Genomic DNA, 26,890 nt, shown 5'->3' on the forward strand with positions numbered 1-26,890 from the left:
CTAGCTCCCCAGGGGCTGCTAAACTTAACACAATTACAAATCAACGTGCCCCCGTTTGATCTCCGTCTAAGGACATTGGCCAGGTGGTTGTGTTACTTGTTCTCACTTAACACTGTTTTATACAAAAACGGAGGCTCACACACCAGATATTTCGACTGGATCCCACCCCCAAGAGATCCCGGATCTCCCCTGTGGTGTGTTTTTCGCCGCCTCCATCCGAAATGGAATTAAAATTTAAAGTTGAAACCAAAGTTTTGTCCAATGTTGCTCTCTGTGGGCTGGCAAGTGGAGCTTCTGCGGGCTGTTTGGGGGATCCCTGGAGGGCGGAGGAGGGAAGTGAGGGGATAGAGGGGTGCACCAGGGTCCGCCCCACCCCCTCCTGTTAAACCGAAGAGGGTAGAGTGCGGATTTTGGGGTTAACAGGCAGTTTTCTGGAGGTGAAGAAACACAACCTGAGAGCACAGCAGAGATGCATGTGCCCCGGCCAGGCAGGCAAGCTCCCTCTCGGCAGCCAATCAGGAGCAGGCTCTTCCTTATAAATAGAAGGACCCCGCCCCATCCCCCGTGCACACAACAGAGACGCTGCACTCCGTGCCCTGAGTGTGCACCCCGTGCACGGGCAGTGACCGTGTAAACACGGCCCCTTCTCTGTGCCATGCCAACTCTGCCCCCTCCACACTCACTCTCATATACAATGTACAGATATAGGTATAGATATGAGGCGCTCTGACCCCCTCCCCTTCTTAGCCCTTCTGTGAAACTTTCCAATAAAGGCTCAAATATTGCAGCGTTTTCTCCCCTGCTTGCCAACTACTGACGGTGTTAATGTTGTAACCTGTCACCTTATTTGGTTGACAAATATTTCACGCTTTCTCACATCTTTTCCCAGGAACAAGTGGAGATTCGCGGAGCCGAAGGGCTGTCTGGCGCCCCCTGCTGGCCATTCATGTTTATCAGCATTATTTAGTACAGTGAAATGCCGATGAAATCAAGGAGCTTGGGTTTATTTATTCATTTTTAGGTTTTGCCTTAGCCATGCGTACGAAGTACGCATGCGCTAGCAAAACCTCTTGAGTTCTATCTGGGGTGATGACCCGCCTCTGCCTATCATTGGCTAGCTCCATAAATGGAGGCTAGCCATTGGGAGGCAGAGGCTGTCAATCGCGTTTTCTCTCGAAAACGCGATTCGGGGGCGTTTCTGGTGCTTTTTTTAAGCCCCGCCCCTTTGTCCCGGGCCGCGCTGCGATTGGCTGCCGGCCCGGGACACCCCCGTGACGTCATTCCAGGGCCGCGCTGTGATTGGCTGCCGGCCGGGACACCCCCGTGACGTCAGCCAATCACAGCGCGGCCCGGGACCTGACTTGTTTCATTTCCTATTGAATTGTCTGCCTTAGTCTCACCACGTCCCAGCAAAAATACACACTAGCGCAAGGCTAAAGCTTAAAGCTATTTCACCTCTTCTGAGGCCGACAACGAATGATACAGTCAAGGGTACACGTCAGGAAATACAAACCGAAACCGCACATCAGAGACCTGACTTTTATGGGTGTGTTTGTGAAGCTTCTCGCGCGTTTTACATTTTTAGCAGCAACCAATAGACTGCAGGCTTTCAGCCAATCCGAACAGGCACGTTTTATGAGGCTTGTGAATGCGCACGTCTTCATGGCTAGTGTTTCTTTCTTGAGATTGCTTGGCGAGAGAGCTCCCTCCAATGCGACCGATGCTAGTCTGCTGCCTCCGGCGTCCCCGTCTCGCCTTCTCCGCACCCAACCAGCAGCCCCTGCAGTGGGACTCGCTCCTGAAGCTACCACTCGTATATCCCAGTAGCCTCTCCCTGGGAAGCCTTGCCTGCCTGGCCGGGGTCAGGGCTGCGCACTTTTCCTGGGCCTTCGGGCTCACAGTGTGCTAGGGATCGAGGGTACAGGTGCACCGGCAGCCACGCTTCAGACCCCTGGCCTCTCTGACGCGTGCCCTACTCGCTGACAGCTGGTCATGGTTATACTGAACTTTAGGACATTGCGCTGATTATTCTCTCTATATATTTCATTAATTGTGTTCCTCATTGCTTTCCATTTCAAATTTTGTTTAACCGTTAATAAGATACCGCATCTCTTTCCCGACAGAAAGACTGCCTTTCCGCCCGCCTCTTCCCAGGTAAGTTTACTGAACCTGTACCAAAAGAAAGGTGTTTTTTATGAAACTGGTTAACGTTTAATATTCAGTACGGGAAGGGCTCTTCGCATCCTTTTAAATTCTGAAGAGAAGTTGCAAACATCTTTCAGACCGAGAGGGGGAAACCATGCCACGGCGGTTTTGGGAAAGAAAACGAATTATTTGTCGGATATACACTTTGCCTGAATTGGTGGCTCCAACTTGCAAATGACTTCCTTCTCTGGCAGATCAATACTTGGTGGAATATGTTTTAAATATTTACACATTCATAGTGAGTGTACGTCGTTTTGAGTTATATAGTGGCTGTGAGCTGGCATCAAGCCAGCGTTATTTATAGGGACTGCATTTTTTTGCTTTGCCGGGTAAAGAATACTTTTTTTACTTCTTGTGTACGGTGTCGGGCAGCGTTCGTTCCAACCTGCAGCACATTTCACACCCAGAAGGGAATCATTTGAAGGTAGGTTTCGTGGTATTCTTGGACCGTAGAACGGCTGCGGCCCGGGCAGAACTATATTTACGGCTCCGGCCACTAGTGCTATTTCTGTACTTTTTAGAGCGTGCATAAAACCCCAAAGCACGTTTAGTGCAATCTTCAGCATCCCTGCATGTCAATAGTAGACTGCTCAAGTTCAGTTCTTTACAGATCGGTCTTTTTACTCGTTTATTTTTGGTGCTCTACTTTTTAAGTTATCTTATAAACTGGAACAAATAATTATCCCGCCCGCTATCAATGGGGAAATATTGTTCGCATCCAAGTGTACTTACATTTTTTTTATATGTACAGTGTAATGCATACTCTCTTTTTTGTTATTTTAAGTTTTTTGAGAGGGATACCAGCATGAAAAGTTCAGTAAGCAAAGTAGGTACACGCACGCCTCACCTATATCTATCAATGCGCTGTGCTGAGGTGGTTACATGAATCCCACTAACTATTATTCTATCGCTGATTTATACCACTGTTCCTCGTGTTAATGATAAGCACCCTCCTGACAATTTCAAATGTACTTCTTTAGTACGGTGAGTTGTTTTTGGCTTGCTTCTTCTTTAACACCTTTGGTCGAATACTAGCCATATTTGGTAGTTTGCCCCACGTTACTACTAGCTTCTTGTTTTCATGAATTTTTGATGACCTCGGTCGTTTCGGACTTTGATTTACATGGGGTACCCATTCACGGCTATTTTTCAGTGTTTGGACTACTTTTTGGTGATGATCACGTTACAACAATTGTAATTTATATCAAACAGTTGGCATGAATCCTTTTACTGCCACTTAAATACTACTCACAGACCTATCAGTACCGCTGAGAAGTTTAAATACCGCCGGCAGCGCTCTTTGCGTGACGCTGCCCCTCAGAGCTGGCGGCTATTCAATGAACCCTATTCTCTCTGCATTGAAGATTTCACACACCTTTACAGCACTGGTGTTCGCCGAAAGGCTGCGCAGCGCTGCAGGGCTCTGTGTGGGTGGGTGAGGCGGGGCTCGCAGTGTGTGTGGGGGCTCTGTGTGGGTGTGTGGGGGCTCTGTGTGGGTGTGTGGGGGGGGCTCTGTGTGGGTGTGTGGGGGGGGCTCTGTGTAGGTGTGTGGGGGGCTCTGTGTGGGTATGTGTGGGAGGCTCTGTGTGGGTGTGTGTGGGGAGCCTCTGTGTGTGTGTTTAGGTGGGGCTCTGTGTGGAGGGGCTCTCTGTGGGTGTGTGGGTGGCATTTGCGAGAGATTAAGCCAAGCCATTGTAAATAACAATGCCATTTATTTATCTGTTTTCAAAACCAACACATAAATAAAATGTTGTCATTTACAATGCCAATAGCTTTAACTTTTGCAAAGGCGAAACCGTTGCATTGTAAATGCTTGTTATGTATTCCATTGGAGGACTGGCTAGTTTCTGTGATCAGAAAGCAATTTAATTAGCAGGTATGAAACGGTGTTTGAAATGGCAATTTATTTATTTCCTTGGCGTTTCAATGTTCATACGCACTGTCACCCCATACCCCTCAGTTGATGTAAAATAGTCGTCCTTCTTTTAGATTTTTTTAAATATACAGTTTTTTTGTTGTTTTCAAAATCTGGTAGTCTTATGTGTGACCAAAATAGCAAAAGAGATAGAAAGATAGAATAAGAGAATGTGAAAACTAAGTGAGAAATAGCATGAGAGAATGAAATAGGGTAAGAACCAGAGCAAAAGAGAAACAAATTAACATGAAAGTGACCGCAAAATCAAGGGAATTATAGAATAGAGTGAAAAAGTCAAAGGTTTGCATTTAGATGTTGAGATGATGGATATCAGCCAGAGATTGTCAGATATGATGTCCCCCTTATTCAGAGTGCTTAAAGGTGCACACTCTGCAAGTAGGGTGGAGAGTGAGAAAGATGAGAAGGGAGAGCAAGAGGAAACCCAAAAGTATCAGAGAACAGAGTGAAAAAGAGGACAGAAAGAGGGTGATGCAGACAATGGTTGAGAAGAAGAGCAAATAAGGCAAAAATAAAGAGAGAGATAAAAGGAGACAAAGATGAGGATGAGAGAAGAACAGAGGGATAAAAAGAGCAGCAGGGCTAGAAGAGAACAAGATCAAGAGAGCGAAAATACAACAGACAGTGAGACAAAAAGTAAAAGCAAGAAGAAAAAGAGTGAGAAAAAACAAGATTGAAAGAAAAAAAGGCTGTTGAAAAAGAGGAAGAGAGTTAAAAGAAAACAGTGAGATAATATGAGAAAAAGAAAGTGAGAAGCTAGAAATAGAAAGTAAGAGATAAATTAAGACCATGAAGGTCCACTTGAGTGAGGGAATGAGAGGCTGAAAAGGATAGAAGAGGGACCACATTCGTGAGAGACATGTAGGGAGAGAAAGTAAAGTGGACTGAGAAGAAAAGCAGCAGGGAAGGAATTTTTAGTGTTAAAGGTTTTTTTCTCATAAATTGACATACTTTTCATAAAAACTATAACCAGGCGCAGGTAGCAATGTCTTTTGCACGGGGATTTACTAATGAAAATCAAAACAATTACACCACTTGTAGGTGGTGGGAATAAAGAAAAATCAGCAATATTGATCCATTAAAAAAAATTCAGGATAAACAGTTTTGAAGTTAACTCACAATAGAATGGTACATAGACTTTCAGTGCCAACTAGTTCTCACAAGGAAATACGGTCTGTACACTGCTGTTTTAGGGAAAAAGTATGCCACAGAGTAATCGCAGGCACATCTGTGAAGTATAAATAGTCCAGTAATCATGATCTATACAAGACTTTGATTGCCAACGTGCTGCACTCCAAAGAGTAGGCAGTCGAAGCAGTTACAAATGGAGGCTGCATAGATTGAGAGAGAGAGAATTTACTAACTAGCCTACGGCTTAACTGGAAGATCATATTATAAATTGATATCTTTGAGCGTAGAGGTAAGGGCTGAGGAGCACATTGGGTGTCAGTGAGTACCTGAAAGTGGATAGGATCACTCATCAGTGAGGCAGTAAAGTCAGAGTCTCAGAAAATGCAGACCACTGCCATTAATCACATGTGAGTTTTAATTGCGACAGTGCCCTGTTCCTCGGGGCCAACTAGCCCTCCTGTTACCCCCAGTAAGCCCCATACAGCTGGATTGCTGAGAGTGTTCAAAGGCCACGCCACCTTTTTACACCATTCTGCAAACGCGACTCCTGGTGCACTGCTGCTCAGGGGATGAAGTTCACTTTAGTCCTGAGGGCCTCAGGACACAACAGGACCTCATTGCCCCATCAGCAATGCGCCACAAGGCGCGTTTGCAAAGTGGTGTAAAAAAGGGCGTGGCCACCTCTCAGCAATCCCACTGTGTGGTGCTTGCTGGAGGTACCTAGTGGGCTAGTTGGCCCCTAAGGACCCATAAGATGCGAGGGGACTTCATCCCCCAACCCAAAACGCGCCAGAAGGCATGTTTTCAAGTGGTACAGGGAGGGGGGCGGGTCTACGGCGAGATCCAGCTTCGGTTTTCTTTTTCGTTTTTTAGGAAGGGCTGTGTGGCCCGCCTTCTCTTAACATTTCTTTTTGATTTCAAATCTTTTTTTATTAAAGTACAAAAACATAACAGTACAAAGAAAAGGAAGAACCTCATACAATAATTAGTTCGCAAGATAGATACAATGAACAATGCCTGGATAATTACATTCAATGTGGTCAGCAGGAAATAAGAAGATGCAAGTAACATAACACATCCGTGGGAAATACACCATCGAGTCATATAATTGTCAAGCAGAAGAAGCATTGTTTCAGATATCCAAACATACCTCTCTGTCTCTTGGAGCGGAAGGAACTAAGAAGACAAAGAAGACAAAGAGGGAAGAAGAGGGAGAGAGGTTAGACAAGGAGAAAGGAATGACCGCAACAAGGTTTGTAGAAATTGTTTGTGTCCGGACATCCGTCATACCTGTCGGGAGTAATGCCCAATGTAGCAGCAGCAGTCATTTAGAGACCAAGCAAGCCCTTTGTCAGTGCATCTAAGGTGGGTCATAACAGAGTTCCAAGGAGTCAAGCAAACTCCAGAGTTTGGCGTGAGGCTTATCCCAGGGGGAGGAATGTAAAACGTCGTTATCCGCACCCCTCAATGAAGCTAGCCATTCTTGCCAGTGCACAAAGGAGACGTCAGAAGCGTTCTTCCACTTGCTCAGGATAATTTTGCTAGCCAGCGTTAGCATAAGGTCTAGGAGGTATCTGTCATGTTCCCTAGTAATGTTCGGATCAATCACGCCTAGGAGAATATATGAGAAGTCCCTAGGTGGACTGAAGTGGAAGGTGCGATGGGTGTAGGCATAGATCTTATCCCAGAATGTTTGGAGCAACGGACAATAAAAGAACATATGCGCCATGTTACCCGCGTGTGCTTTACAGTGCCAGCAAAGGGGACTGTCCAGAAGTTTGAGCTTGAAGAGTTTCTCAGGTGTCCAGTAGGATCTATTTATCAACATAAGTTTGGTCTGGGATAATATCGGGGATATTTTATTGTAGAAAGGGGTGAGAGGAATCTTGTCCCAATCAAAAACCAGGTTAGAGGAGTTTGTTTCGTTTTCCCAATCCCTCTCACACTTTCTATGTCTTTTCTGTGGTGACGGTGATATGAGTTTATATATTTTTGATACGATGTGGCCTTGTGACATAAGATGAACTAGCTTGGTGCATAGAGTGGGTTGCTGCGGGACAATGGCTCTGGCAGAGACAAGTGCTTTAAGGCGTAGAAACCTGTAAAAGTTGAGCGGTTGGAGATCAAATTGCGATTGTAAGGTGGCAAAAGGTAGCGGGGAAGTTCCGTCGTAAAGGTCCCGCATCAAATTCAGACCCTTGTTAGCCCTGTCCTCCCAAAAGAGAATTCCGCACTCATCCTTTATAGCCGGGTTAAACCAGAACAATGCTAGGTTTGATTTGGAGAATTTTATTTTAGCTTTACAGTGTCTCTTAAGGCTAAGTAGAGCCCGCCTAGTGTTGAGAAATATATATTTTGATTGAGTAAAGGCTGAAGAGTCCATAGTCATTATAGCGGAGAGAGGCAGGTTGTGAATGATGGATTTTTCAACATGAACCCACACAGGAGTGTATTCTTGTTGGTTAAGGAACCAATTTGCTCCTTGTTTGCACAAGAATGCCGTTTGGTAGCATCTAAAGTTAGGTAGACCTACACCCCCTTTGTCTTTTGGCAGTTGAAGTTTTTTCAGGGAAATTCTCAGTTTCTTATCCTGCCAAATAAAATTATTAAAGAGTTTATGTACCTTGGAGAGGAAATCCACAATCCCTGGGCCACTATTGGCCCCGGCGACCCCATCCCCCGGGGCCTGGTTTTGTTTTATTTATTTTTTTGCAGGGAGGGGGTCCCCATGCCCCAGGGTCATTTCTGACCCCGGGGACCCAATCCCCCAGGACTTGGCCTTGTGGTAAAAAAATTTGCCGGTAGGGGGGCAGCGTGGCCTCACTCCCCTGGGCCACCTCTAGCCCCCGGGGACCACATCCCCCAGGGCTGCCCTTCCATTAAAAAAAAAGCAATAAACTAAAGGGGAGGCGGCTTTGTGGCCCCCCTCCCATGCCATTTGTTAAAGTTCAAGTTCAGTAATTTATATAGCGCACTACTCAAGGCGCTTAAGGGAGGGTGGGGGCATTACTTATCGAAAAGCCAGGTTTTGAGCTGCTTTCTGAAGGAGAGGTGGTTCTGTGTAAGGCGGAGGTGATTGGGGAGGGAATTCCAGGTTTTGGCCGCTAAGTAGGAGAATGATCTTCCTCCCATGGTGGATCTATGGATGCGCGGAATTACGGCGAGGGCTTGATTGGACGATCGTAGTTGGCGGGTGGGTGTGTAGAAGGACAGACGTGTGTTGAGGCATTCGGGTCCTAGGTCGTAAAGGGCTTTGTGTGCGTGGGTGAGGAGGCGGAACGTTATTCTCTTGTTGACGGGGAGCCAGTGGAGGTCTTTCAGGTGACTGGAGATGTGAGCTTGACGGGGGATGTCCAGTATGAGTCTGGCTGAGGCGTTTTGTATGCGTTGGAGTTTTTTTTGTAGTTTGGCTGTGGTTCCGGCGTAAAGGGTATTTCCATAATCCAGTCGGCTAGTGACCAGTGCGTGGGTGACTGTCTTTCTTGTATCGGTGGGGATCCAACGGAAGATTTTTTTGAGCATGCGTAGGATGTTGAAGCAAGAAGATGAGACAGCGTTGACTTGTCTGGTCATTGAGAGGGAGGAGTCTAGGATGAAGCCCAGGTTGCGTGGTGGTCTGTAGGTAAGGGTGCTGTACCCAGGGCCGGTGGCCACCATGAGTCGTCCCAAGCAGAGGGGGATGATCCTAAGATAAGGACTTCTGTTTTGTCAGAGTTTAGTTTTAGACGACTGTTCTTCATCCATTCGGCTGCTTCTTTCATTCCTTCGTGTAGGTTTGTTTTGGCGGTGTTTGGGTCTTTGGTGAGGGAGAGGATCAGCTGGGTGTCGTCTGCGTAGGAGATGATGTTGAGGTTGTGTTGTCGCGCGATGGATGCGAGGGGACTCATGTAGACGTTGAAGAGGGTGGGGCTGAGTGATGATCCTTGTGGTACGCCGCAGATGACTTTGGTGGCTTCTGATCTAAAAGGGGGGAGGCGGACTCTCTGGGTTCTTCCATCAAGGAACGAGATGATCCAGTCCAAAGCTTTTCCTTGTATTCCGACGTTGCTGAGGCGTTGTATGAGGGTGATATGGCAGACTGTGTCGAAGGCGGCGGAGAGGTCAAGTAGGATAAGGGCAACTGTTTCTCCGTTGTCCAGTAGCGTTCTGATGTCGTCTGTAGCAGCGATGAGGGCGGTTTCGGTGCTGTGTTTGGCTCGGAAGCCGGACTGAGAGGGGTCGAGGGAGTTGTTGGATTCAAGGAAGGTGGTGAGCTGGTTATTGACGGCTTTCTCAATGACTTTAGCAGGGAATGGAAGGAGTGAGATGGGGCGGTAGTTCTTAAGTTCAGAGGGGTCTGCTGTGGGTTTCTTCAGAAGGGCGCTGAGTTCGGCATGTTTCCAGCTTTCCGGGAAGGTTGCGGAGTTGAAGGAACAGTTGATGACATCGCGGAGATAGGGTGCGATGATGGAATCTGCTTTGTTGAAGATGTGGTGGGGACATGGGTCGGTTGGTGAGCCAGAGTGGATGGAGTTCATCAGGCGGATGGTGTCTTCGGTAGTGATTGGGTTCCAGGCGCAGAGGTTGTGAGAGTGCTCTTTTGGTTCGGAGGTGGGTGGAATGGACTTTTCTTCGGAATGGTTTTCAAAGCTGTTATGTATGTCGGCGATTTTGTTGTGGAAGAAAGAGGCTAAAGAGTCGCAGAGGTCTTGGGAGGGAGTGATGTCGTTGGTGCTGGCGGTGGGGTTGGTAAATTCATTGACGATGTTGAATAGTTCCTTGCTGTTGGGGGCGTTGTTGTTGAGTCGATCCTTGAATGCTGATTTCTTTGTGGATCGGATCAATTGGTGGTGTTTGCGGGTGGCGTCCTTGAAGGTGGTCATGTTATCAGTGGTTGGGTTTTTTCTCCAGCTTTTCTCGAGAGTACGACATAATTTCTTGGATTTCTTAAGGTCATCATTGAACCAGGGGGCCTTTTTGCTGCCTTGTTTGATCTGGAGGTTTTTCAAGGGTGCTAGTTCGTCAGCGCTGTGGGTGATCCAATGTGTGAGTTTGTTAGCAGCTAGGTTTGGGTCCGATGATATGGTAGGAGGGTTTTGGTTAAGTGATGTGAAGAGTTGGTCGGTGGTGATTTTGTTCCAGTTTCTTCGAGGAATAGGTTGTGGGGGATTGTGGGACGTGGTCTTTTTGTAGCTGAAGTGAACGCAGCTGTGGTCCGTCCAATGGAGAGCTGTGGTGAGATCGAAGGAGATGTGCTTGCTGGAGGTGAAGATGGGGTCGAGCGTGTGTCCGGCCAGGTGGGTGGGGGTGTCAACGAGTTGTTTGAGTCCGATATTGGCGAGATTGTCCAGAAGGTTGGTGGTGTTTCTGTCGTTATTCTTTTCCAGGTGGAAGTTGAGGTCTCCCAGTAGTATGTAGTTCTCGGAGGCAATGGCATGTGGGCTGATGAAGTCAATGATGTCTTCGCTGAATTGCGTGCGTGTTCCTGGTGGTCTGTATATGAGGGTGCCTCTAAGTGTGGTCCTGGGGTCGGGGTGGATCTGGAAGTGAAGGTGTTCGGCGGTCGCGAGCTTGTCGTTAGAGCTGGTCGTGATTCGGATGGTGTTCTTATGGACGATGGCGATGCCTCCTCCTGTTTGGTTGGTGCGGTCTTTTCGGATGATCTTGTAAGTGTCCGAGATGGCTATGGCGATGTCGGGCGCTGAAGAGGCGTTCATCCAGGTTTCTGTAAGGAAGGCGACGTCCGGCGAAGTGGTGTCGAGTAGGTTCCAGAGTTCAATGGCGTGTCTGTGGACCGAGCGGGTGTTGAGTAGGATGCACTTCAGGTGGTTAGTGTTGGAGCTCTGTTTGGAGGATGTGGATTTAGGGTTGGTCCTGATGCAGTCGAGTTTGCAGGAGTGGCAGGTGAAGGGTCCATGGGTGATTCCAGGGGCGGCTTGGTAGCAGTCGTGGAGTCGGCCGGGATTGGGTGCTTAGAGGGATGCGGAATCGTACGTAATGCGGGAGGAGTGGGTTTTGCGAGGACCAGGGGGTATGGCGCTGGGCGCGGTCCAGGCACGGACGGGCGTAGACGGGCTTACCTTTGGCGTGCCTTCGGCGCGCATGGGGCGCGACCGCTGCGCGCAAAAGCATCTGTCATAAGTGAATAGTGGAGGGGGGGTGGGGCGGGGGAGGATCAGCTAGGAGGCGGGGGCGGGGTGGAGGGGCGGGCTGGGGGGCAAACAAACAACAAAATGGCTGAGACAAAAGCGAAACCAGGCGAGTGACTAAGGCAATGCGATGTAGCGCTACGATATAGCGCTACGATGTGGCACACTTTAAATGCTACTAATGAAGCTGACCAGCGCAGTGCTACGATAACAAAATGCTCACTATGTATGCAGGCAAATTACACAGTTCTGCGCAGTAATTCTAAAATAAATCGTCACAATTTTAAATGTGATCAGTGTCTTGCGCAGCAGCGCTACGATACCAATCTGCCTTGAGGGAAGAGCCCGCTGTGAAGGAAACCAGCACTGCGATGGCGGGGATCGTGGGGAGCGACCTCCTCAACAGGAGTCAGGATGGTCACAGCGCGAGTGTAGGCAGGGTGATTCCTATACTATCTGTGGGGGGGAGGATCAGCTGGGAGGCGGGGGCGGGGTGGAGGGGCGGGCTGGGGGGCAAACAAACAACAAAATGGCTGAGACAAAAGCGAAACCAGGCGAGTGACTAAGGCAATGCGATGTAGCGCTACGATATAGCGCTACGATGTGGCACACTTTAAATGCTACTAATGAAGCTGACCAGCGCAGTGCTACGATAACAAAATGCTCACTATGTATGCAGGCAATTTACACAGTTCTGCGCAGTAATACCAAAATAAATCGTCACAATTTTAAATGTGATCAGTGTCTGGCGCAGCAGCGCTACGATACCAATCTGCCTTGAGGGAAGAGCCCGCTGTGAAGGAAACCAGCACCCCGGGGGCCGACCCTCAATTTAGGGGGAGCCCAAATGCCCCCACGGTCCCTGCCGGATCCTCGCCTCCTGCGGGAGCCATAATTTCTTTTGGGCAAGGGGAGCTGCTAACATGCAGCTCCCCTCGCCCAAAAGCAATTCTGCTTTGCTTCTTGAAAGCGAGAGCAGGTTTCCTGCTCTCGCTTCCAAGAAGCAAAGCAGAGTTTTCTATGGCATGGCAGGAGACATTGCAGCTGGCCCTAGGGGGTGATATTCCCCAGGCCATCAAGGGCTCTAGAATGGGGGCTGCGCGGCCCCCCCTCCCAATGAGTACAAAGCCCCTTGGAGGTGGTGGTCCCTGGGGCCCATGGTGTCATGAATTCACCCGCCTGTACTCCGGTTTGTTCCTTCCTTGATGCTTCTATTACCCAACTCACTCTGAACTCCACCAGAGAGGCAAGGATAGGATTCACTTGCTGCCCTGATCGAACACCGGGGGAGGGGGGAATAGGGACGAGAGAAAAGAGAAGACACACTGGATTCTTGTAGACCGACTTGACAATTCAGTCGTGTAGAATGTCTCTCAAGAAAGGCAAAGTGTTACTGGGCTTCAGTTTTCAGCTCGTGTATAATCTGATAAATGTACCCGATTAATCTGAACACCCTAAATCACTTTTTTAGGTCAAACATATGCTTTGGAACTCTTAATTAGGTATACCTGAATTACCCTTGACCTTTTCTCAAAAGGATTCTTGAAACTAAAAGAAAGAATATACAAAAAAAACACTACAGGTGCACTAATAATCTGTGATTGCTCAAATTATCTCAAGAGTTACTGATTTCCTTTACAATATTTGCTCCGTAATTTCACATTAAATATATATAAATAATAACAACAATCGAGCTCTCTGTTTCCTTTCAGTCTTCTAATCAGACTCAAGGTATTTACACAAATGTCTGTTTTACTTTAACATTCTTCACTTGCTCAATGTCCTTAAAGTCCTTAGATTGTTTCAGGAAGAGTTTCAAAACGTTCTCTTGATTTATAGAAGGTCAAGAGGTCTGCCACAGTTTTCATAAAGTTTAAATTCTTACTGGTATGTGTTCAAGCATGCTAACGCTTTACCATTCAGAGCGAGGTGTTGCTTGGCATCCCTTTGTTGATTCTCTTTTCTTTTCTCTTTTGCAGGAAATCGGAAACAGTGCCGTGAGAGGATCTGGAGCCGGAAATTCAGAAACAGGAAGGAATGTCTGAAATGTGCTCCTGGGAGCAAGAACACAGCTGAAGACACTGAGTGAAGACAGGGAAGGAAGCAGGGTGGAGCGCTAAAGAGCTTCGGATGATCTGCCACCAAGGTCCGGAGTCAGGTGAGTGTTTAGGCACGAAGCGAAGCATCGGGAACCAAGTGGGTGGGGTTTACATTGATTTGGGTCTCAGGTTTTCTCACGTGTGCATGTGAAGGTGATTTGGGCCTTAGATCTTTCCCAAGTAATTCACGTGTACATGCCAAGAACGTTTACACATGCAGGAAATGCCTCCTGCCCCCCCAAAGGTCTTCGTATGTGACAGGGTTTTTCCGGATGCAAGGCATGGAAAGATCTGACCAATCTTGTAGTATGTACATGTGTTCCTGTTTCCAGGATCTTTCTGACGCATCATAACCCTTCCAGTTAAATAAATACTGTAATCGACCATGTTTACGTTTTGCATCTATAATGCGATTTTCTTCATATGCAATATTGTCTCCAACTACAACAGGTGGAGGAGGGTTGTCTTTTCATGTGGACTGAAGTAATGACTGCTATTTTCCTACTTTTCTGGTGTTTCAGCTAGTTAGCTATAAAGTAATTACTCATCACAGTCCCTTCCCAGAATGCCCAAAAACAAAACACCACATTCAGACTACCTATCTGAGAAAGGAGTAACATAAATAACTAAAGATACTATAGATCAAAGCTCAGAGGGTATGTATAGCAACGTTGTGAGAAGTTGGCCTGATGTGCAGTGTTCACTATTCTAGTGATCACTATATATCAGTCCAAACAACCCTTATTGATGATTGGTTGTAAGTCAACCTTATAGACCAGCTATCCTAGTAGCATGGATACGAGCAGTCTAAGGCTAAGACTCTAGAGGGCGTGTTAAGCCAGCTGTTTTACCATCACATTACCCCTTGAACACCCAGTGAAAGGACACCACACAAGTGTTATGAAAATAAACAGTGTATTTATTAGAATCACAACAACCCTGTACTCTTTATGAGGACAGGGTGCTAGGCACACAACAAAACTCTTACGAAAATACTTAAGTTAGCACGTTATACACAAATGCCCGAGGGGCACGAAAAACCATATACTTAAAAAGTGGAATGCGAAATTACTAGCAGGTAAGTACAGTACTAATAGGCTTTGGAATCGCTAGGACTTGACTATAGAATCGTTAGATTACTTCTAGGAGACCTAGGGGACTCGGGTGCAGAGTGTGCACTCTCACGCGGGATGCGGGACAAAGTCTATGGAGGCTAGTAAAGGCAAAGTTAGTGTTCACGGGCGAACCCGACCTGGTAGGAAGAAAACGACAGTGGATCCTGACCCTAGGATAGTGAGGCTATGCTGGGACACCGAAGTGCCGAAGTTACCTAGCCCAGGGGCTGCAGCTGCATAGGTCTGAAAAGACGTCGGGGATCTCGTTGCCGGACCAGGAGCCTGGAAGGAAGAAGTTGCTGGCAGGCGACCAGTGAAGGAAAGTTCGATGGATCCAAGCCTGGATCAAGGAAGAAGGAAACCTGAAAGCAGAGGGGACCAAGTTCTTGAATCACTAGCCAGTGATTAAGTGGGCACCAGGATGGCACCGGGCGAAGTCACCGCAGTCAGGTGAGTGGGCGCTGCTGGGCTCTGCAGTCTCTCGGACCAGGAGGCGTTGTCGGCGACCAGGATGGAGGTGCGAGCTGTCCCACGAAGGTTCTTGCTGTCGACGTCGCTGGACCCAAGATTGGGCAACAAGTCTTGGCAAATGCAAGGCCCACGCGGTGGACCTAAAATGGCGTCTTGGGCGGACCAGGAGGGTCCAGGGTACTTCTCCGATGGAGGGAAGCAAGGGCCAGTCTGGAGCAACCAGACCAGCAGCAGAAATGTCGTCGGGCGTCGTCAGGAAGGCCACAAGCCAGCGGGCTAGTAGCCAAACAACGCGGTGAGCAGCAAAAAGCAGAAGGGCCCCACGCAGATCGTGGAGATGCTGGGGGGCTGCACTTCGGTGCTGGAGCTGCTCAGGGTGGGGGCTTCTCGGACCCCAAAGCACTCACCAGGAATTCACTCGGCGGGCTTGCTGGAAAGAAGTCGTGCAGTCTTGAAGATGGCCGGTCCCTCGAGGTCTCGTCACACCCACGAATCTCAGCGTGACTGATGATGTAGGTAGAGGTCAGAGGTGCCAGGGAAGCCGGTTCTCGTCGAGCTGGGCAGTCGGATTCCGGAGGAAGGACTTGCAGCAGACCGCAGTGTTCTTTAGATGGTGCCTGCGGATGCAGGGTGACTACTCCTTAGTCACAAGGGAGAAATCTTAGGAAGAAGTCTTGAGTTCCTTTCGTGGAAAGTAGTTTCAGGATTCGAAGATGATCTGATTTGGAAGGGGGCCAGTTCCTACCTTTATCCTGTAAAAAGGGGCTGGCACGCGACTAAGTCCTGCCCTATGGGTGGGACTAGGAGGGGGGTGGTTACACCCACTTCCTTGGCGGGCTTTTCCCCAGCACAGGGTCTGGAGTGACCCTGGAACTGGTTCCAGCCAGCCTATGCACAGTGAGCACCGGGGTGCCACGTGCAGTCACCTTCCTCTAAAGCCCTGCCTACCTACAATACACAAAACCCTGTCTGGGACGGTGCTGGCACCGCCCCTGGCAGGAAACCCTTTGTCCTTATCTCCTGCTCTGGGAGGACTCCCAGCAGCAGGAGGGCAGACTTGTGTCTCGGTGGCAGCATCCATTTTGTGGATGCTAAGGCTCTGTCTGACTTTTAACCGGGTTATAGGTTACATGCATGTCGTGTCCCTCTAGAAGGGTGGAATGCTAACCCCGTCGCCAGAATTGGCGAGGGGTTAGTATTCCAATTCGTATGACACCTTACTCGACATGTTTTGATAAAGCGATACCAGAGTTGGCATATAACCGCGAGGATTATAATGCACTTAAGAGTATATGGTATGCGATATCATGGAAACGGCTAAGGGATGGATCCCGAAAGCCGCAGACAGGCTCAGCTCATGCCAGAGCACCATCTCACACGATTCCAAGCACTCTGCCTTCAGGATTGTTAAGGCCTGCCATAGGAGTGACTGATAGGAGATCTGTGTGTCCATTTTAGGGTTAGATATAGGTATACTATATCTAAAGCAAAGGGTGAGTACACCACCTTGCCCCAGCTGTCGTGCAGCCAGTTGTGTCAGTTTTAGTTAGTCAATCCAGGGGTGGCACAATACATGCTTCAGCCCCTGGGAGACTTCTGGGTGCACCTCAGCCCTGGGTACAGGGACTTGGAGAGGGCCCAGTGCCAATTCAGTACCTGAGTACAATTTGGATAGAGAGAACAGCTAGGCTGTGGGTCTGATTAGCAGGCCCACAGCCAGGGAAAGTCGTAAACCAGTGCAGCAAAAAGCAAAAATCTGGGTGATCATAGGATTGCAGACCCTACTCTCCTACATGACCCCCCCCCAAACTTTGGGACAATAAACTAACCTTGACCAGGTGAGTCTTCTTGCTCTAAGTGGAAATCCCTGGAGAGCCCATCAGCATTGCTGTGATCAGTCCCAGGTCTATGCTCCACTGTAAAATCCATCCCCTGTAGGGAAATGGACCACCTAAGCAGTTTGGGGTTTTCACCCTTCATCTGATTTAGCCACAAGAGGGGCTTATGGTCTGTCTGAATGGTGAAGTGAGTGCCAAACAAGTAGGCCCTCAGCTTCTTCAGGGCCCAGACCACAGCAAAGGCCTCCCTCTCAATAGCTGACCAATTTTTCTCTCTGGGTGTCAACCTTCTACTAATGAAAGCAATAGGCTGATCATTACCATCAAAATTCAGTTGAGACAGAACAGCTCCCACACCCAACTCAGAAGCATCTGTTTGGACAATGAATGGCTTGGAGTAATCTGGACTCTTGAGGATAGGTGCTGTGCACATGGCCTGCTTTAGGTCATTGAATGCTTTCTGACAGCTTGCTGTCCACTGAACTTTCTTTGGCATCTTCTTGCTTGTCAGGTCATTAAGGGGGGTCACTATGGACCCATAATTTCTGACAAACTTCCTATAGTACCCAGTCAGGCCCAAGAAAGCTCGAACCTGAGTCTGGGTGATTGGAGGAGTCCAGTCCTTGATGGCCTGTATCTTACTCTCCAGTGGCTGAACCTGGCCTCCACCTACAAGGTGGCCCAGGTATACAACCTGTGTCTGCCCTATCTGGCACTTTGTGGCCTTGATAGTGAGGCCTGCCTTTTGCAGGGCCTCTAACACTTTCCTCAGGTGGACCAGGTGATCCTCCCAGGTGGAGCTAAAGACAGCAATATCGTCCAGATATGCTGCACAGAAGTCATCCAGCCCAGTGAGGACTTGATTCACCAACCTTTGGAAGGTGGCAGGTGCATTTTTCAGTCCAAAGGGCATTACCACAAATTGATAATGCCCTCCAGGGGTAGAAAATGCTGTCTTGGGTTTGGCTTCCTCAGCTAACCTGATTTGCCAATACCCAGCTGTCAAATCAAATGTGCTTAAGAAGTTGGCAGAAGCCAATCTATCTATAAGCTCATCTGCTCTTGGTATTGGGTGGGCATCAGTCTTAGTGACTGCATTGAGGCCTCTGTAGTCTACGCAAAACCTCATCTCTCTCTTACCACCCTGGGTGTGAGGCTTTGGCACTAGAACTACTGGGCTAGCCCAATGGCTATCTGAGGGCTCAATGACTCCCAGTTCTAACATTTTCTGCACTTCAGTTTTGATGCAGTCTCTAACATGATCAGGCTGTCTGTAGATTTTACTCTTGACAGGCAGACTGTCTCCAGTGTCAACATCATGGGTACACCAATCAGTTTGGCTGGGTGTCAGAGAGAACATATGTCTGAAGGATTGCAGAACTTGCCTGCAATCCTGTTGCTGATGTTCAGTGAGGCTGCCACAAAAGACAACACCATCAACTGACCCATCATCAGGATTCTGAGTGAGCAGGTCTGGGAGAGGGTCACTCTCTTCCTCCTGTCCCTCATCTGTGGCCATGAGCAAGCTCATGTCCTTCCTGTCAACATATGCCTTGAGCCTGTTAACATGGAGCACTCTGAGAGGGCTCCTGGGAGTTCCAAGGTCCACCAAGTAGGTAACCTCTCCCTTTTGCTCAATGATGGTGTGGGGCCCAGACCATTTGTCTTTCAGAGCTGCTGGGGCCACTGGCTCCAGCACCCACACCTTCTGTCCTGGCTGGTACACAGTCAGAACAGCCTTTTGGTCATGCCAAGCTTTTTGAAGTTCTTGGCTGGCCTCAAGGTTTTTGGATGCCTTTTCCATGTACTCAGCCATCCTGGAGCGGAGACCAAGTACATAGTCCACTATGTTGGTTGCAGGCTTTTTGAGAGGTCTCTCCCATCCTTCCTTCACCAAACACAGGGGTCCTCTTACAGGATGCCCATACAGAAGCTCAAAAGGGCTGTAGCCAACCCCCTTCTGTGGGACCTCTCTGTAAGCAAACAAGAGGCAGGGGATCAGGACATCCCATCTTCTCCTAAGAGGTTCAGGTAGTCCATGAATCATCCCTTTCAGGGTCCTGTTGAATCTTTCAACAAGCCCATTGCATTGTGGATGATAGGGTGTGGTGAACTTGTAGTTCACACCACACTCTTTCCACATGGCAGTCAGATATCCTGACATGAAGTTTGTACCTCTGTCAGAAACGACCTCCTTAGGGAAACCCACTCTGGAGAACACTCCAACTAGGGCTCTTGCCACTACAGGGGCTGTAGTGGTCCTAAGGGGAATAGCCTCAGGATACCTGGTGGCATGGTCCACCACCACCAGTATAAACTTGTGTCCTGATGCTGTCTGGGGTTCCATTGGACCAACAATGTCAATCCCCACTCTTTCAAAGGGAACCCCCACCACAGGTAGTGGTATGAGGGGGGCCTTTGTTGTGCCACCTGACTTACCACTGGCTTGGCAAGTGACACATGAGCGACAAAACTCCTTGGTATTCTCATTCATATGGGGCCAGTGAAAGTGTGAGACAAGCCTGTCCCAAGTCTTTGTCTGACCTAAATGACCTGCAAGGGGAATCTCATGGGCCAAGGTGAGAAGGAAACCTCTCAGAGACAAGGGGATGACCAGCCTCCTGGTTGCACCAGGCTTGGGGTCTCTTGACTCAGAGTACAGGAGTCCATCTTCCCAGTATACCCTGTGGGCACCTGTGGCATTCCCTGCAGCCTCAGCAGCAGCCTGCTGTCTGAGGGGTTCAAGGGAAGGGCAGCTCAACTGTTCCTTCCCCAGGTCTGCTCTGGAGGGTCCCCCTGAGCCCAGAAACTCAACTTGATCAAGTTCAAGCTCTTTAGGCTCAGTTTCCCTCAGCTCTTCCAGATCAGCCTCCTCAGAGACTTGATCCTCAACCTGGGGTAAGGGGGAAGGCGAAGCCTTACCCTTACTGCTCTTCTTCTTGGAAGGTGTCTGGTCCATCATTTCAGGATCCAGCACCTGTTCAGTGGGGCATTTCCTGGCCTGTGACCTAGTCACAGCAAGCACATGTGCTGGCAAGCCTAACATCTCCATGTGAGTCCTCTGCTCCACTTCTGACCATTGTGATGACTCCAAATCATTGCCCAACAAACAATCAACTGGGAGGTCTGAACTGACTACAACTTTCTTTTGTCCCTTCACTCCACCCCAGGAGAAAGCCACAATTGCCACACTGTGACTAGTAGTGACATTGCTGGCATTGGTCACCAGGAAATCAGTACCTGGCATGATCTGTCCAGGGTCCACAAAGTTAGGTGTCACCATGGTGACACTGGCACAAGTGTCCCTATAGGCCTGAGCCATTTTGCCATTAATCAAAGGTGTCTGCCTGTATTTGCCCAAAGTATTGGGACTTATTTCAGGGGACATATCCATATCCCCTGTACAGACAAGGACAGCCTGAGTGAGTGTGCCAACTAAGTTGTCAGACCCCTCAGTACCCAAGGTTAACCCAACTAATGCCTTGGGAGGTACACTACCACTACTGACTGTACTAGGGGGTGCAGTTGCTTTAGGAGCTGTAGTGGCAGGAGTTTGTCCTCCTCTTTTGGTGCACTCACTAAACCAGTGAGATTTACTTTTGCAGTACTGGCACCACCTTTTTGACTGGCCTTCTTGAGTCTTCTTCTTCTGGGAAGCCTGACCCCCACCCTCTTTGGTTTGTTGGGGACCTGGTGAAGACTTCTGGTAATTTTGCTCATTCTTAACATTACCCTTCTGGTCTGCTTTCTTCTGACCACCCTGGTTCTGGTTCTGGTTCTGCTTGATCCTTGTCCTGACCCATTTGTCTGCCTTCTTTCCCAATTCTTGGGGAGAGGTCAGATCTGAATCAACAAGGTGCTGGTGCAGCAACTGGTTCTGACAATTGTTTAAAATTTGTTCTCTCATCATTAGATTATACAATCCTGTGTAATCTGTAACCTTGCTACCCAGCAACCAGCCCTCCAAAGCCTTAGTGGCACCATCCACAAAATCAGACCAGTCCTGAGACTGAGTTTTCTGGGTGTCTCTGAACAGCAACCTGTACTGCTCAGTGGTTAAACCAAACCCATCAACCAGTGTATTCTTCAGGACCTGGTAATTGTTAGCATCCTCCACTCTTGTAGTGAGGAGCTTATCTCTACCTTTACCATCAAAGGAGAGCCACAGTATAGCTGCCCACTGACTCTGGGGAATGCCCTGCACAGTGCAGGCCCTCTCCAGAGCAGCCATCCATTTCTGGATATCATCCCCTTGCTTAAAGGGGGGCACTATTTTAGTCAGGTGTTTAGTATCTAAACCCTTCTCTCTATCTCTTGGGAGATTGCTGCCACCAGTGGGAGCTAGCCCACTCATCTGCTGCTCTCTAGCAAAGGCAAGCTTCTCTTTGGCCAGGGCAAGTTCTTCCCTTTCAATCCTCAGTTCAGCTTGTCTCATTCTAGCTTCATGCTCTTTTCTCTGAGGGGAAGTAAATCTCCTCTGTGGAGGATTCCTTCTCCCCTGAGAAGAGGCATTAGAGTGCAGAGATCTATTGGAGTCCCTAGAAAGAGATCTATCTCTCCTAACTCCAAGGTTAGGCCCACTTCAGGTTAGTACTGGGGGTCCCCCAGATCCTAGCCCAAGTAAGTCTAAGTTGGTCCTAGTTAGCCTTCTGACTACCTCAAGACCTTTGTCTACCTCATCCCCAGAGAGTTCCTCCTGATCCTCCTCCTCCTCAACTGCAGTAGCAGTGTTGGGGAGGTCTGGATCCCCAGAGGTCCCCTCTAAGGCTGGCATGTTCTCATGTAACTGAGAAAGCTTTCTGGCATCATATGTCTCTAAGAGACCTATCAGAAAGGGAATGGTGGGGTTAGACCCCTGCTTCAGTTTTCTGGAGACACAGATCTGTCTCATCTCCTGGAAACTGAGAGCTGCATATCTTGAAGTGACCTGTGGAGGGTCAACACTGACCAGGGGAGTCTCAGTAGAATCTCCCTGGGTAGACATGCTTTTCTAGTGAGGTGTAAGTGGTGCACTTACCTACACTATATGTTTGCCTACTGATCCCTTGCTAGAGTTGTAGTTTAGGGTGTGCTAGGCCCTAGGAGCTACAACAGCTGGTTCAGTAGAACTCAGAGTATTCTAAGCTAAGTTATATGTACCTTTAGTACTTATGTGATCTTTCACAAGATATTCTTAGGGCATGTGTGGTAAAACAACAGCAAGCTCAAATCCCAACCGCTGCTCACCAATGTGAGAAGTTGGCCTGATGTGCAGTGTTCACTATTCTAGTGATCACTATATATCAGTCCAAACAACCCTTATTGATGATTGGTTGTAAGTCAACCTTATAGACCAGCTATCCTAGTAGCATGGATACGAGCAGTCTAAGGCTAAGACTCTAGAGGGCGTGTTAAGCCAGCTGTTTTACCATCACATTACCCCTTGAACACCCAGTGAAAGGACACCACACAAGTGTTATGAAAATAAACAGTGTATTTATTAGAATCACAACAACCCTGTACTCTTTATGAGGACAGGGTGCTAGGCACACAACAAAACTCTTACGAAAATACTTAAGTTAGCACGTTATACACAAATGCCCGAGGGGCACGAAAAACCATATACTTAAAAAGTGGAATGCGAAATTACTAGCAGGTAAGTACAGTACTAATAGGCTTTGGAATCGCTAGGACTTGACTATAGAATCGTTAGATTACTTCTAGGAGACCTAGGGGACTCGGGTGCAGAGTGTGCACTCTCACGCGGGATGCGGGACAAAGTCTATGGAGGCTAGTAAAGGCAAAGTTAGTGTTCACGGGCGAACCCGACCTGGTAGGAAGAAAACGACAGTGGATCCTGACCCTAGGATAGTGAGGCTATGCTGGGACACCGAAGTGCCGAAGTTACCTAGCCCAGGGGCTGCAGCTGCATAGGTCTGAAAAGACGTCGGGGATCTCGTTGCCGGACCAGGAGCCTGGAAGGAAGAAGTTGCTGGCAGGCGACCAGTGAAGGAAAGTTCGATGGATCCAAGCCTGGATCAAGGAAGAAGGAAACCTGAAAGCAGAGGGGACCAAGTTCTTGAATCACTAGCCAGTGATTAAGTGGGCACCAGGATGGCACCGGGCGAAGTCACCGCAGTCAGGTGAGTGGGCGCTGCTGGGCTCTGCAGTCTCTCGGACCAGGAGGCGTTGTCGGCGACCAGGATGGAGGTGCGAGCTGTCCCACGAAGGTTCTTGCTGTCGACGTCGCTGGACCCAAGATTGGGCAACAAGTCTTGGCAAATGCAAGGCCCACGCGGTGGACCTAAAATGGCGTCTTGGGCGGACCAGGAGGGTCCAGGGTACTTCTCCGATGGAGGGAAGCAAGGGCCAGTCTGGAGCAACCAGACCAGCAGCAGAAATGTCGTCGGGCGTCGTCAGGAAGGCCACAAGCCAGCGGGCTAGTAGCCAAACAACGCGGTGAGCAGCAAAAAGCAGAAGGGCCCCACGCAGATCGTGGAGATGCTGGGGGGCTGCACTTCGGTGCTGGAGCTGCTCAGGGTGGGGGCTTCTCGGACCCCAAAGCACTCACCAGGAATTCACTCGGCGGGCTTGCTGGAAAGAAGTCGTGCAGTCTTGAAGATGGCCGGTCCCTCGAGGTCTCGTCACACCCACGAATCTCAGCGTGACTGATGATGTAGGTAGAGGTCAGAGGTGCCAGGGAAGCCGGTTCTCGTCGAGCTGGGCAGTCGGATTCCGGAGGAAGGACTTGCAGCAGACCGCAGTGTTCTTTAGATGGTGCCTGCGGATGCAGGGTGACTACTCCTTAGTCACAAGGGAGAAATCTTAGGAAGAAGTCTTGAGTTCCTTTCGTGGAAAGTAGTTTCAGGATTCGAAGATGATCTGATTTGGAAGGGGGCCAGTTCCTACCTTTATCCTGTAAAAAGGGGCTGGCACGCGACTAAGTCCTGCCCTATGGGTGGGACTAGGAGGGGGGTGGTTACACCCACTTCCTTGGCGGGCTTTTCCCCAGCACAGGGTCTGGAGTGACCCTGGAACTGGTTCCAGCCAGCCTATGCACAGTGAGCACCGGGGTGCCACGTGCAGTCACCTTCCTCTAAAGCCCTGCCTACCTACAATACACAAAACCCTGTCTGGGACGGTGCTGGCACCGCCCCTGGCAGGAAACCCTTTGTCCTTATCTCCTGCTCTGGGAGGACTCCCAGCAGCAGGAGGGCAGACTTGTGTCTCGGTGGCAGCATCCATTTTGTGGATGCTAAGGCTCTGTCTGACTTTTAACCGGGTTATAGGTTACATGCATGTCGTGTCCCTCTAGAAGGGTGGAATGCTAACCCCGTCGCCAGAATTGGCGAGGGGTTAGTATTCCAATTCGTATGACACCTTACTCGACATGTTTTGATAAAGCGATACCAGAGTTGGCATATAACCGCGAGGATTATAATGCACTTAAGAGTATATGGTATGCGATATCATGGAAACGGCTAAGGGATGGATCCCGAAAGCCGCAGACAGGCTCAGCTCATGCCAGAGCACCATCTCACACGATTCCAAGCACTCTGCCTTCAGGATTGTTAAGGCCTGCCATAGGAGTGACTGATAGGAGATCTGTGTGTCCATTTTAGGGTTAGATATAGGTATACTATATCTAAAGCAAAGGGTGAGTACACCACCTTGCCCCAGCTGTCGTGCAGCCAGTTGTGTCAGTTTTAGTTAGTCAATCCAGGGGTGGCACAATACATGCTTCAGCCCCTGGGAGACTTCTGGGTGCACCTCAGCCCTGGGTACAGGGACTTGGAGAGGGCCCAGTGCCAATTCAGTACCTGAGTACAATTTGGATAGAGAGAACAGCTAGGCTGTGGGTCTGATTAGCAGGCCCACAGCCAGGGAAAGTCGTAAACCAGTGCAGCAAAAAGCAAAAATCTGGGTGATCATAGGATTGCAGACCCTACTCTCCTACAAACGTCCTCTGACGAATCAGAATCAAATATCAATTCAGGTCAGCAACGTCTTCCGACGATCAACGCGCACTTACGCGAGCAACGCACCCTGGTGTGAATCGATATCAAATCAGCAACGTCTTCCGACGAATCAATATCAAATCAGCAACGTCCTCCGACGAATCAATATCAAATCAGCAACGTCTTCCGACAAATCAAATATCAAATCAAGTCAGCAACGTCTTCCGACGTTCAACGCGCACTTATGCGAGCAACGCACCCTGGTGCGAATCAGCAACACCTTCCGGTGAAAATCAGTACATACCTCTTACGCTATGTTGGGTTGGTCTACCAGCAATTTAGGTATTCCTGCTTAGGAGCCGATTTCCCTTCCGTATCTACAAGTACTCATTAGAGGGGAACTAGCACATCCCTCTGTAAGCACTTGGTAAAAAAGGGGCCCGACCTTCCTCTACAGAGAATAAGGACAAATTATATATTCTCCCATGTAGTCATCCCTAATCATGAGCAGCACACCTTCCCATCATCAGTTACCTGTAAGAAGGGAATCACCCCTCCTTCTATACTACAGCACCTGGTTAAGAAGAACCCACACTCTCTCTTAGTGACAACAAACAAAAGGAATTAATGCAAATTGGGGTCTTTTATTACACAATGATGAAAGGACATAGAAAGAAATGACTTATTAATATACATACACACATATAGAACCTGAAAATAAAGGAATAATTAGATAAAATGAGTCATACATGGAACACCTCACCATATTATTAGACATCTGCAATCTGAAGACAGGTCCGTCTCTCTTTCCCTCTTCGGTTGGGTTAGGACTCTCTGTTCCACAAACACGACTGCACGTCTGCACCGTGATGCTGCACCAGACCGCCAAAACCACCAGACAATCCTCTCACCCTCACTTGGACCCGCTTTCACTAATATAGAATGTAGCTCTCTCTCGAAGCTTCTAGAAGAACCCGCCTACCGTTCTCATGAGATTCCTGTACTTTTCCGTACCTGGCACACAACAGCAGCTGGCCAAGCTTTTGTTATGGCTCCAGCGCGAAGAGAGTACATTTCTCTGACAAGAACCGGTGCTTGCTGGTTCACTACTAGCGAACAACACATTGAAACTAAAACATTGCCTTTCACCTAAAGAGGCTTAGCAGGATGGTGTCAGAAAAGAACATAGCATCGCTCGAGCATAGGCCTTTAGGCCCGAAAAAGAGCAAAAAGCAGCGTATAAGGGGACATAAAGCTGTCAAAGTCTATAGGCAAGCTGTGATAATTAGCTATGCAGCTTATTAAATACTGTAGCTTTAATAGAATCTTATTAGGTCATCAGTAATGTGACTTCATGTACATAGGAATGTTCTAAAACAGCCAGTTGATGTCTGCTGGGTTTGTTGGTGGATGAGATCTTTACTCCTGGAATAAACTTCATTCAAACCATCTATCTAAATCTTGGATTTATTTATGGAAACTTCTTCACTGGCGTAGTCGGCTTGGAAACCTCCCAGGAACAGATCTCAACACAAAACCCTTATGAGGAGAAGAATTAAACTTTTGTCAACCCTCACTTAACTGACATCTACCACCATCAAGAACCTCCATCATCGTGTGAATTCAACTTGTGAGTAACATTATTACTTCTGTTTATTCAGCTTATCTCCTATTATACTTCCCTTGCGCAAAGCCTTAATTAAATTCAGCTAACCCACGTCCCTATGACTTCCATAACATCAAGCGCCAGCAGTCGAGCGCGAAGGAATCTAATTACCTAATTAACACCAGCGGAGATCTGTTGTTCGTGGCAAAGATATCTTTAACGCATCTTGTCTAGCGTGTGGCAGCTGAATTGCAAGGAGATTATAACGCGCACAACCTAACCTGCATTGAGGTGTGAGGAGATCGGTAACGCTTGCAGCAAAGTGTGGAGATGTTTGACTTTTAGCCACACAGGCGTACATCCAAAAGTAATAGCTGAACTGTAAAAAAAAAATACACGAATGGAGTAAACATTGACAAGCGCGTGT

The 26,890-nt window shown here is 48.5% G+C and overlaps 1 protein-coding gene across 1 annotated transcript in view; it reads left to right on the forward strand.

The window, feature by feature from the left end:
• LOC144805644 (uncharacterized) overlaps positions 1–26,890 on the forward strand; it is a 147,849-nt gene that overhangs the window by 35,217 nt on the left and 85,742 nt on the right. The window contains exon 3 of the mRNA XM_078672161.1: positions 13,377–13,555. The gene's annotated coding sequence lies outside the window, so the exon portion shown is untranslated. The remainder of the gene's footprint in view (positions 1–13,376; positions 13,556–26,890) is intronic.

This window comes from Lissotriton helveticus, assembly GCF_964261635.1.
Source record: "Lissotriton helveticus chromosome 1_1 unlocalized genomic scaffold, aLisHel1.1 SUPER_1_unloc_17, whole genome shotgun sequence".
Classification (NCBI taxonomy): Eukaryota; Metazoa; Chordata; class Amphibia; order Caudata; family Salamandridae; genus Lissotriton; species Lissotriton helveticus.